Below are 14461 nucleotides of genomic sequence, written 5' to 3'. Positions count from 1 at the left end.
TTATGTTAAACACATATGGAACCTTGGTTGAACCATTTTGAACAGTTCTGGTCTCTATATTATAAAAAAGGATTATAGAGACATTGTGGAAGTGCATAAAAGATTTACATGGATGATACCTTAAGTGAGAGGACATATCTCTCAAGAAAGTTTGAACAAACTTGCACTCTTTTCTATGGGTAGGATGGTGGGGGCGGGGGTAGGGGGGAGACCTGATAGATATCTTTAAGATTATGACTAGGTTTGATAGGGTGGGCGCAGAGATGTTCCCAGTTGTAGGTGGGATCAGAACTAGATTCATAAATATAAGATGGTCAGCAATAAATATATTTTGGAATTTTGGAGAAATCTCTTTAACCAAAAGGTGGTTAGAATGTGGAAGTCACTTCCAGAGGGATTGAGGTAAATGGCATAGATGCATTTAAGGGGAAGTTAGGCAAGAAGAAAAGAGTAGAAGGATATGCTGATAGGGTTAGATGGATATGACTGGGAGGAGAATCGTGTGGAGCATAAACACTGGCATGGACCAGTTAGGCCGAATGGCCTGTTTCTGTACTATAAACTTAATGTAATTCAATAATATAAAGAATGCATTTGTGATATACTAGTGTTTATTTGCCATAACACACAGATACTATGTATGATACAATATGTAGAGTGCTGATATAATTTGGACTGTGGAATACATATAAGTACAATATATGTGTGGTATACAGAATGTATATGTGATATAATATAGTTTAATTTAATGTAAGTTAATGCATGGTTTACAGAAAATGCTTCTGTGGAATACTATAATGTATATGATATAAGATAGAGTGGGCAATAGAGAGATATACCATGTGTTAGACAGACTACATGTGTAATATAGTATGATAGACAGATTGTGTGTAAGAAAGAAAGATGGAAAGAGCTTGCATTTCTATAGAACCTTCCAGAACTTTGTGATGTCCTAACAGCAGTCAATGAAGTGCTTTCACTGTTGTAAAGTAGAAAACACAACAGCCAATTTTCACGAAACAATGTGTAGGTAATTTGTGCTCAAAACAGAAAATGCTGGAAACACCCAGCAAGTCAGGCAGCATCTGTGAAGAAAAGTAGAACTCTGGATGACCTGCTGACTGTTTCCAGCAGTTTCTGTTTTTATTTCAACTTTATAGCCTCAGCAGTATTTTGCTTTTGACCAGATGTGATGTTGCTTGAGGATTAAATATTGGCCAGGACACCGGAGAGAAATCCCTGCTCTCCTTTGAAGTAGAGCCACGGGATCTTTTATATCCACAGGGACATTGGTTTAACATTTTAACCAAAAGCTGGCATTTCCAACTCTGCAGCACTCCTCAATACTAATTCTCTGACAGTGCAGCCCTTCCTCTGTATTGATTCTCTGATAGTGCAGCCCTCCCTCAGTACTGATTCTCAGTGCAGCACACCCTCAAAACTGATCCCCTGACAGTGTAGCACCCCCTCAATACTGATCCTCTGACAGTGCAGCACTCCCCCAGTACTGATTCTCAGTGCAGTACTCCCTCAGTACTGATCCCCTGACAGTACAGCGCTCATTCAGCACTGATTCCCTGACAGTGCAGCACTCCTCAAAACTGATCCCCTGATAATTCAGCACTCCTTCAACACTGATTCCCTGACAGTGCAGCACTCCCTCAGTACTGATCCCCTGACAGTGCAGCACTTCCTCAGTACTGATTCTCAGTGCAGAGCTTCCCCAGTACTGATCCTCCAACAGTGCAGCACTCCCCCAGTACTGATTCTCAGTGCAGCACTCCCTTTGTACTGACCCTTCGATAGCGCAGCACTCCCTCAGTACTGATCCTCCGACAGTGCAGCGCTCCCTCAGTACTGACCCTCCAACTGTGCAGCGGTCCCTCAGTACTGCCCCTCCGACAGTGCAGTTCTCCTTCAGCACTGCACTGGAGTTTCAGCATGGATTTTGGGGTCAAATCCTGGCGTGGAATGTGAACCAATGACCTTCTAATTTATCGGGAGCTTATTACCCACTGAACCACCGCTGAGTGCTTCCACCCCTCGGTGCATGTATAACAACCGTGTGCCCTGGTAATAGGTGGAATGTGTAATGTGATCTAACTGGGGATATGTGTGAGATACAGTGTGAGGTGTGATATGAGATTGTGCTATCCAAGATATAGATGTTCATTGATGTCAATCCCTTTCAGATATTCCCCAGTTTCTGCCAATTCGCAGGCGGCGGACGACCGGGATGCCGTTCTCCGGCAGGTGTGCCCTACACCCGGGGCTGAGCCGCTGACGGGTCCCGTAGTTGACAGGCGGCCAGCCCGGCTCTGGCTCCCTCCGCCCAGCTCGGTTCCAGGCTGGTGCGCTGGTTTGATGTTTTTAAAACCTGGTTCTCATTTGCTGGTTTGGCATCATCAGCCTTTCATATTATGGGTTTTTTGAGTTCCTCCCCTCTTTAATTCCTTTAAAGCTGTGAAACATTAAGCACTTTGTGTTAGTCTCCGCCGCCCGTTTCATTTCATTATTTAGCTTCTGCCAGTCCCTCTCTCATTGGTTCCGCGGCGCTGGGAGGTGGTTTCCCCTCTCGAGGAACGGGACAGAGGTAACCGGATCGGCGATCACTATCTCCCCGGTCAGAGCAGCTCGAAAAGCTGCAGGAAGGAGTGAAGACAGAGCGGCTCCCACTCTCAGTTCGGACTGCAGTAAGTTCTGACAGTCTCTCCATTAGGATGGTCCAGACTCTCGGTTCTTCTCAGTACCTGCTCATTCCCTCCCTCCCTCCCACCCGAGCTACTCTCTGATAATATCTCCTGTCTCTCTTACCTGCCCTCTCTCCCTCCCCTAGGTTATTCTCTCGAATAATAGTCTCTGCTTTCAATCCCTTACGATTTACTCTCCTCTTAGCATCTGCTCTTTGTTTTAATCTCTGCTCTCCCTTTCTCTGTCTGATTCCTCCATCCTTCTCAGTTATTCTGCCCTGCTCTCTTTCCCTCCCTCTCTCTCTCTTTCTCTCTCACACACACACACTATCAGTCCCTCAAACCTGCTTTCTCTCCTTTCTGTCTGTCAGTAACTCACTTCCCCAATCTGTTCTCTCACTCCCTGCCTTTTCTATCGCGCCCTGTGCGGCCCATTGTGTCATGAGCTGGCGTCTTTCCTCCTGTCTCTCTCGGTCCAGTCAGTGTGAGTGCGGGAATGCGGAGCGACTGAAAGTGAGATCTGCTCCGGGCGGCAGGTGCGGCTCTGGGCAGCCGAGCGGTCCTCACTCACCCGGGAATCCCAGTGGATCAGTGGAGTTACCCCTCAGTGCGGGTCACGGGCTGGAGTTACCCCTCAGTGCGGGTCACGGGCTGGAGTTACCCCTCAGAGCGGGTCCCGTGCTGGAGTTACCCCTCAGTGCGGGTCACGGGCTGGAGTTACCCCTCAGTGCGGGTCCCGTGCTGGAGTTACCCCTCAGTGCGGGTCCCGTGCTGGAGTTACCCCTCAGTGCGGGTCCCGTGCTGGAGTTACCCCTCAGTGCGGGTCCCGTGCTGGAGTTACCCCTCAGTGCGGGTCCCGTGCTGGAGTTACCCCTCAGTGCGGGTCCCGTGCTGGAGTTACCCCTCAGTGCGGGTCCCGTGCTGGAGTTACCCCTCAGTGCGGGTCCCGTGCTGGAGTTACCCCTCAGTGCGGGTCCCGTGCTGGAGTTACCCCTCAGTGCGGGTCCCGTGCTGGAGTTACCCCTCAGTGCGGGTCCCGTGCTGGAATTACCCCTCAGAGCGGGTCCCGTGCAGGAGTTACCCCTCAGTGCGGGTCCCGTGCTGGAGTTACCCCTCAGTGCGGGTCCCGTGCTGGAGTTACCCCTCAGTGCGGGTCCCGTGCTGGAATTACCCCTCAGTGCGGGTCCCGTGCTGGAGTTATCCCTCAGAGCGGGTCCCGTGCTGGATTTACCCCTCAGTGCAAGTCCCGGGCTGGATTTACCCCTCAGTGCGGGCCCCGGGCTGGATTTATCCCTCAGAGCGGGTCCCGTGCTGGAATTACCCCTCAGAGCGGGTCCCGGGCTGGAGTGACCCCTCAGAGTGCGGGTCCCGGGCTGGATTTATCCCTCAGAGCGGGTCTCAGGCTGGAGTGACCCCTCAGAGTGCGGTTCCCGGGCTGGAGTGACCCCTCAGAGTGCGGGTCCCGGGCTGGAGTGACCCCTCAGAGTGCGGGTCCCGGGCTGGAGTGACCCCTCAGAGTGCGGGTCCCGGGCTGGAGTGACCCCTCAGAGTGCGGGTCCCGGGCTGGAGTGACCCCTCAGTGCGGGTCCCGTGCTGGAGATACCCCTCAGTGCGGGTCCCGGGCTGGAGATACCCTTCAGTGCGGGTCCCGTGCTGGAGTTACCCCTCAGCTCTGGAGTTACCCCTCAGTACGGGTCCCGTGCTGGAGTCACCCCTCAGCTCTGGAGTTACCCCTCAGTGTGGGTCCCGGGCTGGAGTTACCCCTCAGTGCGGGTCCCGGGCTGGAGTTACCCCTCAGTGCGGGTCCCGGGCTGGAGTTGCCCCTCAGCTCTGGAGTTACCCCTCAGAGCGGGTCCCGGGCTGGAGTTACCCCTCAGTGCGTGTCCCGTGCTGGAGTTACCCCTCAGCTCTGGAGTTACCCCTCAGAGCGGGTCCCGGGCTGGAGTTACCCCTCAGTGCGGGTTATTGTTAGTTTTGCCGCCCCAGTAAACTGGTTACGGGTCGGTCGCACTTATTTTCTTGCTAACTGGTTATAATATTTTCTGTTTATCTTTATTTCCGAAACCTCTTGCTTCATGTGGGATTTGACCTTCGTTGCAGATTTAACCGCTCACACGTTAATCTTGTGAAATATTAACTGTAAGTTCCAGATTCCCTTTTTCCCTCTGCTTCCAAGTAAGGATGAAATCTTCAGTGTAGCTGGTGTTTGCAGGGTGTTGAAACCGCTATTCTAATGGGAGCCACTAGTTATATCCAGACTGCGGTTCATGGGTGGGAAATGCTTCACACAGACACTATATTCTGGCCCCTTCCTTTTCACTTCTTTAATCCAACTATTTCTAGTGCTTAATCAAGTTTTCAATCACATGCCTTCCACTTTTAAAAATATCAACAATCTGAAGATTGTTAAATGTTCAAAATATTGTCAGGAAAAAGATTGACATAAGGCTGCTGAAGAGTTGGAATTATAATCAGTAAAACAGATGAAGTCCACTATTTTTCATACCCTAGACAGACATCACCAGTCAGCCAGCACCACAATACTGAAATGCTGCTTGCACTGCAACTGTTCAGCACTGTCTACTACTCACCAATGCTCAGTTTAGGTTCTGCAAGGAGCACTTGGTGAATCCCCCACTAACAACATCCTGGGGGTTATTATTGACCAGAAATTGAACTAGACTAGCCATATAAATACTGTAGCTACAAGAGCAGGTCAAAGGCTGAAAATTCTGTGGCAAGTAACTCGCCTTCTGACTTGTGAAAGGCTGCCCACCATCGACATGGCACAAGATCACTTGCCTGGATGAGCTCAGTGCCAACATTCATGAAGCTCTAAACCAGGCAGGACAAAGAAGCCCATTTGGCTGGCATCCCATTCATCACTTTAAACGTTCACTCTATCCACTCTGTCCCACACCGCCTACAGTGCACCTGTCACACACCACCTACAGTGCACCTGTGTCACAAAGCCTAGAGCGCACCTGTCCTACACTGCCTGCAGTGCACCTGTGTCACACAGCCTAGAATGCACCTGTCCTACACTGCCTGCAGTGCACCTGTGTCACACAGTCTAGAGTGCACCTGTCCTACACTGCCTGCAGTGCACCTGTGTCACACAGTCTAGAGTGCACCTGTCCTACACTGCCTGCAGTGCACCTGTGTCACACAGCCTAGAGCGCACCTGTCCTTCACTGCCTGCAGTGCACCTGTCCTACACCGCCTACAGTGCACCTGTCTCACATGGCCTACAGTGCACCTGTCCCACACCACCTACAGTGCACCTGTCCCACACTGCCTGCGGTGCACCTGTCCTACACTGCCTGCAGTGCACCTATCCTACACTGCCTACAGTGCACCTGTCTCATGCGGCCTACAGTGCACCTGTCCCAGTCAGCCTACAATGCACCTGTTCCACACCATCTACAGTGCACGTGTCACACAGCCTAGACTGCACCTGCCCCACACTGCCTGTGGTGCACCTTCCCTACACTGCTTGCAGTGCACCTGTCCTACACCGCCTACAGTGCACCTGCCCTACACTGCCTGCAGCACACCAGTCCTACACTGCCTGCAGCGCACCAGTCCTACACTGCCTGCAGTGCACTTGTCCTACACTGCCTGCAGTGCACCTGTCCTAAGTGCACCTGTCTCACATGGCCTACAGTGCACTTGTCTCACACCACCTACAGTGCACATGTGTCACACAGCCTAGAATGCACTTGTCCTATACTGCCTGCAGTGCACCTATCCTAAGTGCACCTGTCCTACACTGCCTGCTGTGCACCTATCCTAAGTGCACCTGTCCTACGCTGCCTATGGTGCATATTATTTCATAGGCTACAGTGCACTGGCCCTGTAGCACCGACAGTGCACTTGTACTATAGCATCTACATTACAACAGTCCTACACTGCCTGCAGTGCACCTGTTCTATACTACCTACAGTGAACCTGTCCTACACTGCCTGCAGTGCACCTGTTCCGTGCCACCTACAGTGCACCTGTCCTACACTGCCTGCAGTGCACCTGTGCTATACCACCTATTGTGCACCTGTCCTACACTTCCTGCAGTGCACCTGTCCTACACTGCCTGTGGTGCACATGTCCTGTACTGCCTGCAGTGCACCTGTGCTATACCACCAATAGTGCACCTGTCCTACACTTCCTGCAGTGCACCTGTCATGCACTGCCTATGATGCACCTGTCCTACACTGCCTGCGGTGCACCTGTCCTACACTTCCTGCAGTGTATCTGTCCTACACTGCCTGCAGTGCACCTGTCCTACAGTGCAACTGTTCTACATTCCTTGCTGTGCACTTGTCCAACACTGCCTTCAGTGCACATGCTCTACACTGTCAATGCAGCACTGGTCCTACACTGCCTATGGTGTATCTTCTTACATAACCTACAATCCACTGGTCCTACAGCACCTACAGTGCACCTGTCCTACAGCACCTGCAGTGTACCTGTTCTATAGCACCTACAGTGAAATGGTCCTACACTGCCTACAGTGCACCTATTCTGCACCACCTACATTGCACCTGTCATACACTACCTATGGTGCAGCTGTCCTGCCCTGCCTGCTGTGCACCTGTCCTACACTATCTGCAATGTTCCTGTCCCACAGTGCCTACAGTGCACCTGTTCTACATCACCTACAGTTCAACTTTCCTACACTGCAATTGTCCTACATTCCTTACTGTGCACTTGTCCAACACTGTCTACAGTCTACACTGTCTACAGTGTACCTGGCCTACATTGCCTCCAGTGCACCTTGCATACACTGCCTCCAGTGCACCTAGCATATACTGCCTCCAGTGCATCTGGCCTACACTGCTTACACTGCACTTGGCCTACACAACTTCCAGTGCACCTGACCTACACCGTCTCCAGTGCACCTGCCCTACAGCACCTACAATGCACCTGTCTTACACTGCCTGCAGTGCACCTGTCTTACACTGCCTGCGGTGCACCTGTCTTACACTGCCTGCAGTACGCCTATCCTACACTGCCTGCAGTGCGCCTATCCTACACTGCCTGCAGTGCGCCTGTCTTACACTGCCTGCAGTGCGCTGTCCTACACTGCCTGCAGCGCGCTGTCCTACACTGCCTGCAGCGCACTGTCTGACACTGCCTACAATGCACCTTTACTACACTGTCTACAGTGCACCTGTTCTTGACTGCCTTTGGTGCACCTGCCCTGCACTGCATAAAGCCCAACTACTCTACATTATCTCAAACTCACATGTCATCTCACCTACAACTGACCTGTCCTACAACTCAGCAACAATTCACCTTTCCTACACCCCATCCACAACTCACCTGTCCTACATATCAACCACAGCTCATTGTTGCCAAGAAATAATGAACAAATTGTCCAAATATTAGTGAAGTAGCAGAAAAGAAAAATGATGAAAAGTACTTGTAAGTAAATAAACCTTTTACAGGATGTTCCAAAGTATTTTACAGTTAATGAAATACTTTTGAAATGTAGACACTGTTGTAGGAAATGCAGCATCCAATTTGTGCACAGCATGATCCCACAAACAAAGGTGTGATAATGACGGGACAATTTGTTTTAGCAATATTAGTTGAGGGGTTCATGTTGGCCCTGGACAATGGGGAGAACTCTCTGCTCTTCTTCAAAATAGTGTTGTAGAATCTTTTGTGTCCATTTGAGAGAGCAGATGGAGGCCTCTGTTGAATATTTCATCTGAAAAACAGCATCTCCGACAGTGCTGCATTCCTTCAGTACTGGCCCTCCTACAATGCAGCATTTCTTCAGTACTGCCCCTCCAACAGCGCAGCATTCCCTCAGTACTGATTCTCTGACAGTGCAGTGCCCCCTCAGTAATAACCATCCGACAGTGGAGCACTACCTCAGTACTGACCTATTGACAATAGAGCACTTCATGGGTATCTATTAAGGATAACATTATAGCAGTATAAAAAAAGGACACACTATCTGCAAAAAAAAAATCAAATCCATAAGGATAGAAATGAAAAGATGATAAAGGATCAATCACACTAATAGGTTTAGTCTACAGACCACCTAATAGTGGAAAGGAGGTAGAGGAAGAAATAGGTAAACAAATTAGGGAATTGAGTTAAAAAACCTAGAATAATAATCATGGAGATTTCAACCACCCTGATATTAATTGAACAGAAGAGGAGTTCCTATAATGTGGACAGGACTCCTTTCTAACACTATACGTGAACAGCCCAACAAGGGAAGATTCACTATTGGGTCTATTAATGGGGAATGAACTCGAGCAGACCAGAGAAGTCAAAGTAGGGTACATCTAGGCAATAGTAAGCATAATATAAAATGTTTTAAGATGATGGTAGAAAAGGACATAAGTATGATGAAGAGCAGATTAATAAATTCGAAAAAGCTGATTTTGAGGGTCTGAGAATGGAACTTGGAAAATAAAATCAGCAAAAATATTAGCAAACAAAAATAAAGAACAATGGAAAACATTTAAAGTGGAGTTCAACAATGTGCAGAATAAATATATTTCGCTTATAAGAAAGAACAAACAAAACACTAGTGAGACTGCATGGATGAATAAAGAAACAAGGGCACAATTGAGGGTTCAGAAGAAGTATACATTAAGTACATAGATTGTAGAGGAGTGCATGATAGGAGAGAAAATGAAGAGATTAGGAGAGAAGCCAAAAAATTAGGAAGGCAAAGAAGAGCTATGAAAGTAAATTATGAAGGAACATAAAACAAAACATTAAAATACTTTACAGGCACATCAATAAAAAAAATGAATGGTTATGATGGGAGTAGGACCATTAAGAGATAGATGGAATAATGCCCCACAGGTAATGATCGAGAGTTGACAGAAATATGAAATAATTATTTTGCTTTGATATTTACCGGGGAGGTAGAAAAAAAAAAGACATGACATTGAATGATGAGATGAGCAATGTGGTAAGCGTATTTAAAAAAGAAGGATATGTAGAATAAATCAAACAAACTCAAAGAGGATAAAACCCCTGGCACAGATGGATTGTATCCACATATTTTAAAAAGATCTAGGGAAGAGATAGCAGAGGCATTAGTACACATATTTAAAAATTCATTAGAAAAAGATGTAGTGCCAGAGGACTGGCCGATGGTTAATGTAATTCCTACATTTAAGAAGAAGGATAGACCATGTCCAGGGAATTAGAATCCAGTCAGTTTAACATCAGCAGTTGGAAAGATAATGGAATCCCTACTAAAGGAGAGAATAGTAGAAATGAAAACTATAACAATGAATATTCATCGTGGATTTCAAAAGGGAAAATCTTGTTAGATCAACCTTATTGAATTTTTGCGATTGTAACCGAGAGAGTATGCAATGATAATGCAGTAGACATACTTTATCTGGATCTAATAGAGGTATTTAACAACATGAAATGTTTTGACAGAGTGTATACAGAGAGAATTTTTTCTTTTTGTGTGAAGAGCGTAGCTAGAGGCCAGCATTATAAGATAGTCACCAAGAAACCCAATAGAGAAAATCAGAAGAAATTTCTTTACACGAAGAGTGGTGAGAATATGAAACTTGCTACCGCAGGAAGTGATTGAATTGAATAGGTATTTTTGGGAAAGCTGGACAATCATATGAGTGAGAAGAGAATAGAAGGTGAAGATGATAGATTTAGGTGAGGGAAGATGGGAGGAGGCTCCAGTGGAACATAAACACTGGCATGGATTGGGTGGGCTGAATGGCCTGTTTCTGTGCAATATTTCCTTTATAATATAATCCTATGTAATGTCCCTTCTACAATTCAATGCTCCCTCAGTACCAAACTGGATTGTTAGCCTAGTTTACATGCTCAAGTGACTGCGCTCTCACCGTTTGGTTAAACTAGTCTTTACGTACTCTGGTTGCATGACCCCAGTTTGGCTGATAATTGCTTTTATGGTTCATAGATAAATTGTGATTGTTTTGGTGTGACTGAGGAGGGCTCCCTGTAGATTGGTGTCTACTAGAGTGTATCAATATTTTCAGAGCAGGAAGGGAGAAAAATGAATTAGAGAGCTTTTTAAAAATTCATTCAGGAGATGTGGGCTTTGCTGGCAGGGCCAGTGTTCATTGCCCATCCCTAGTTGCCCTTGAGAAGGTGGTGGTGAGCTGCCTTCTTGAACCGCTGCAGTCCACGGGGTGTAGGAACACCCACAGTGCTGTTCAGAAGGGATTTCCAGGATTTTGACCCAACAACAGTGAAGGAACAGCGATATATTTCCAAGTCAGGATGGTGAGTGACTTGGAAGGGAACTTCCAGGCCGTGGTGTTCCCATGTATCTGCTGCCCTTGTCCTTCTAGATGCTGTTGGTCATGGGTTTGGAAGGTGCTGCCTAAGGAGCCTTGGTGAGTTTACAGATTGTGTAGCAATGGAATAGTGTTCAGCCTTGTAAAACATGATTCCATGGGTATCCAATTCTGAACACTATTAAAATATTTAACATTTAGTAGTTAACTCTTGGTAAGATTTTGTCAGGGTTCGGGCTAACATTTTCACATATACAATGAAAGTAAGTATATGACTGTGTGGGGCTTCAGCACCTGCAATCCACAACAGGGAGAGGGTTTCTTCAAGTAATACTGTATAAACTATTTCCTGGCGTGGAAAAATATGTTTGCTCTGAATCTGGTTCACTTATTCATACACTCATCTCTCTCTCTAACACACATGCACATGTGCAATCTCATTTTCAAATATGTACACATCTCACACACACACAAGTTCTTATACACACTTATTGGTAGAGGACTAAGTTCAATGGGATGAGAAGGAATATAGCCAGGGTAAAATTAAAGCAAAGTTGGTCAGGAAAACTGTAATGGAAAAATAGATGATCTTTAAATAAGAGATGTTTGAGGTACAGGTTAGGTGCATTCCAACAAGAGAGAAAGGCAGGGAAACCAAAGCCAGTGCTCCTTGGATGACAAGGGAGATCGAGAATATGATGAAACAAAAAAAAAAGTCTATGATGCATGTCAGGTAGTTCTTTAAGTGAGAACCAGGTCAAATACAAATGTTGAGAGGGAAAATGAAGAAGAAACTATGACTGGCAAAGAGAGAATATGAGAATAGAATGGCAGTCAGCACAAAAGGAAATCTTCTATCAACATGTAAATATTAAGCTGGTAGTAAGAGGTGGTGTGAGGCCTATTAGGGACAAAGAGTTTGGTACATGTTTACAGGTGCAGGGAAAAGCTAGAATATTTAATGAGGTACTTTGTATCAGTGTTTATTAAGGAAGGGGATGCTGACAAAATATCGATAGCAGCAGAGCTGGTAGAGGTAATGGATGGGGTGAAAATTGAAAGACAGGATGTGCTGGGAAGGCTGACGGCTGACTATGCTTCAAGAGGATAAGTCGCCTCATCTGGATGGTCTGCAATCCAGATTGTGAAGGGAATTGGGGATGGCGATAGCGGGAGGGCTTTCCATAATATTCCAATCTTCCCTAGATAGGGGTGGTGCCAGGGGATTGGAGAGTGGCAAATGTGACACCCATGCTCAGGAAATGGTGTAAGGGCATTCCTCATAATTACAGGCCAGTCAGTTTAACATCAGTGGTGGATAAAGCTTTAGAAACAATAATCGGGGAAAAAAATCAACAGGCACTCGGAGTGGTTTGAGATAATTAAGGATAGCCAGCAGGGGTTTGTAAAAGGCAGATCATAGTTAACTAATCTAATTGAACATTTTGATGAAGTAACAGGGAAGGTTGATGAAGGAAATACAATGGATGTTGTCTATATGGATTTTAAGAAACCATTTGACAAAATGTCACATAAAAATCTGGGGTGCATTTTTCATCCCACGGGTGGGCATGCGCCCAACCTGAGCGGGAGTGAAATAGTGCGCAATGACATCGGGTGAGCATTCCGATGTCATCACGGACTCTCGCAATCTTTTGGTAGGCCTGCGTGCGCGAGAGGCAGTAGCGTGCCCAACGACAGTTAAGAGGCCTATTAAGGCCCTTGTGTAAGTAATTAAGCTGCATTTTTCGCTGCCCACTCAACCGTTCAGTTGGCAGGCGAGTGAATAGGCCATATGGCCTTTACATTTTTAACAAAGCCTTATCCACGGCCGGGATGAGATTTCCAATGCTGACTAAACAAAAAATGTAAAAATTTTAACATCCCTTTTTACATGTCCCCCTCCATGTGACTGAGTCACGTGTGGAGACATGTTTAGTTCACACATGAAAAGTTTATTTTTGTATTTAAAATCCGTCAGCTCCCTGAGGCAGCTCTGTGCCTTCAGGGAGCCGTCAGTGTGCACTCCCCTGCGCATGCGCACACTTCAGCGGTCGCACATCACCCCCACTCCAGCAGCACTAAGGCTCTTAGCGCGCCTTTCATGCTGGCTGGCCGTTAATTGGCCAGGCAGTGTGAAATCGCGGTTGGAGACTGATGGCTGGCGCCGACCGCCACACCCACCTGACGAGGGGAAAATCCTCCCCTAGTTGACAAAATTGAGGCTAATTTAAAGGAGGGTCAGTGTCAGATTGAATTTTTAAAAATGGCTTAAGGACAGAAATCAGTGGGCAGTGGTAAATGGTTGTTTTTTAGACTTGGAGGATGGTAGACAGTGGTATTTCCATGGCTCAATGCTTGTACTATTACTTTTTTTGATATATTTAAATAACTTGAATATTGGAATACAGAGTAAAATTTCAAAATTTGCTAATGATACCAAACTTGGAGGTGTGGCAGACAGGATGATACCAATCAACTGTAACAGAGCATAGATAGGTTAGCAGAATAGGCAGACAAGTGGCAGATGGAATTTAATACAGAGAAGTGTGAGGTGATGCATTTTGCAGAAGGGATAGCAAGAGGCAATATAGACTTAATGGAACAATTCTAAAGACTGTGCAGGGAGTGAGGAACCTGGGTGTTCATCTGCATAGGTCTTTGAAGGTGGCAGGACACATTTTAGCCACAAGATTAAGTTGGAGAAGCTGGGGGTTGTTCTCCTTGGAGCAAAGGAGATTGAGGAGAGTTTTGTAGAGGTGTATAAGATTATGGCAGGTTTAGATAAGGTAGATAAAGATAAGCTATTCCAATTAAGTGATGGTACAAGGACTAGAGGACATAGATTTAAATATTGAACAAGAGTTGCAGAGGAAATGTGAGAAAGAACTTTGGAACTCGTTGCCTTTCACGGTGATGGAAGGGGAGATGATCGATGATCTCAAAAGGAAATTGGTTGGCACTTGACAGAAATAACTGGCAGAGCTATAAGGATAGAGCAAGGAAAAGGGAATGATTGGATTGCTTTACAGGGAGCTGACATGAACTCGATGGGCTGAATGGCCTCCCTGTGTGTCATAATGACTCTATTGTTGAACACATGCTGTATTTTGCGCACTCCTTTGCCCAGCTGCGGTATCAACTTTGATCTTTTGCTTACTCATCCTGTTGCCTCGCTGCCTATTTTATGCTTCTCAAGTTGTGCATTGTCTCATCAGAGTTTGGCTACTTATTCCTCACCCTATTCTTCAGCTTTGATTGCAGATTGTCAGTGTTGGTGGGTGATGTAGCAGGTCAGATCACAGCCCAGCACATTGTGTTCTTGCTCAATGTCAATCCACCTGCTCTTTCCAGAAGGATAGTGATCAGGCACTAAAACTCTGATTGACTTCCCTCTCTTCCACCTAGAGGCTCCTATGGTCCTGGCTCATCAATTGGGGCCGACACCTTTCATTGTGTCTGGTGTCTGTCGCACACTGAGATTTTGCCAAAGCTACTATA

The 14461-nt window shown here is 46.6% G+C and overlaps 1 protein-coding gene across 1 annotated transcript in view; it reads left to right on the top strand.

Annotated features, from left to right (window-relative positions):
• The first annotated feature begins 2547 nt into the window (after window positions 1-2547).
• Window positions 2548-14461, top strand: part of LOC144690862 (netrin-3-like) — a 228483-nt gene continuing 216569 nt past the window's right edge. Inside the window, exon 1 of the mRNA XM_078558711.1 lies at window positions 2548-2693. The gene's annotated coding sequence lies outside the window, so the exon portion shown is untranslated. The remainder of the gene's footprint in view (window positions 2694-14461) is intronic.

This window comes from Cetorhinus maximus, chromosome 15 (assembly GCF_964194155.1).
Source record: "Cetorhinus maximus chromosome 15, sCetMax3.hap1.1, whole genome shotgun sequence".
Lineage (NCBI taxonomy): Eukaryota > Metazoa > Chordata > Chondrichthyes > Lamniformes > Cetorhinidae > Cetorhinus > Cetorhinus maximus.
Note: the sequence above shows the minus strand (reverse complement) of the source record. Positions and strands in the feature narration are given on the sequence as shown.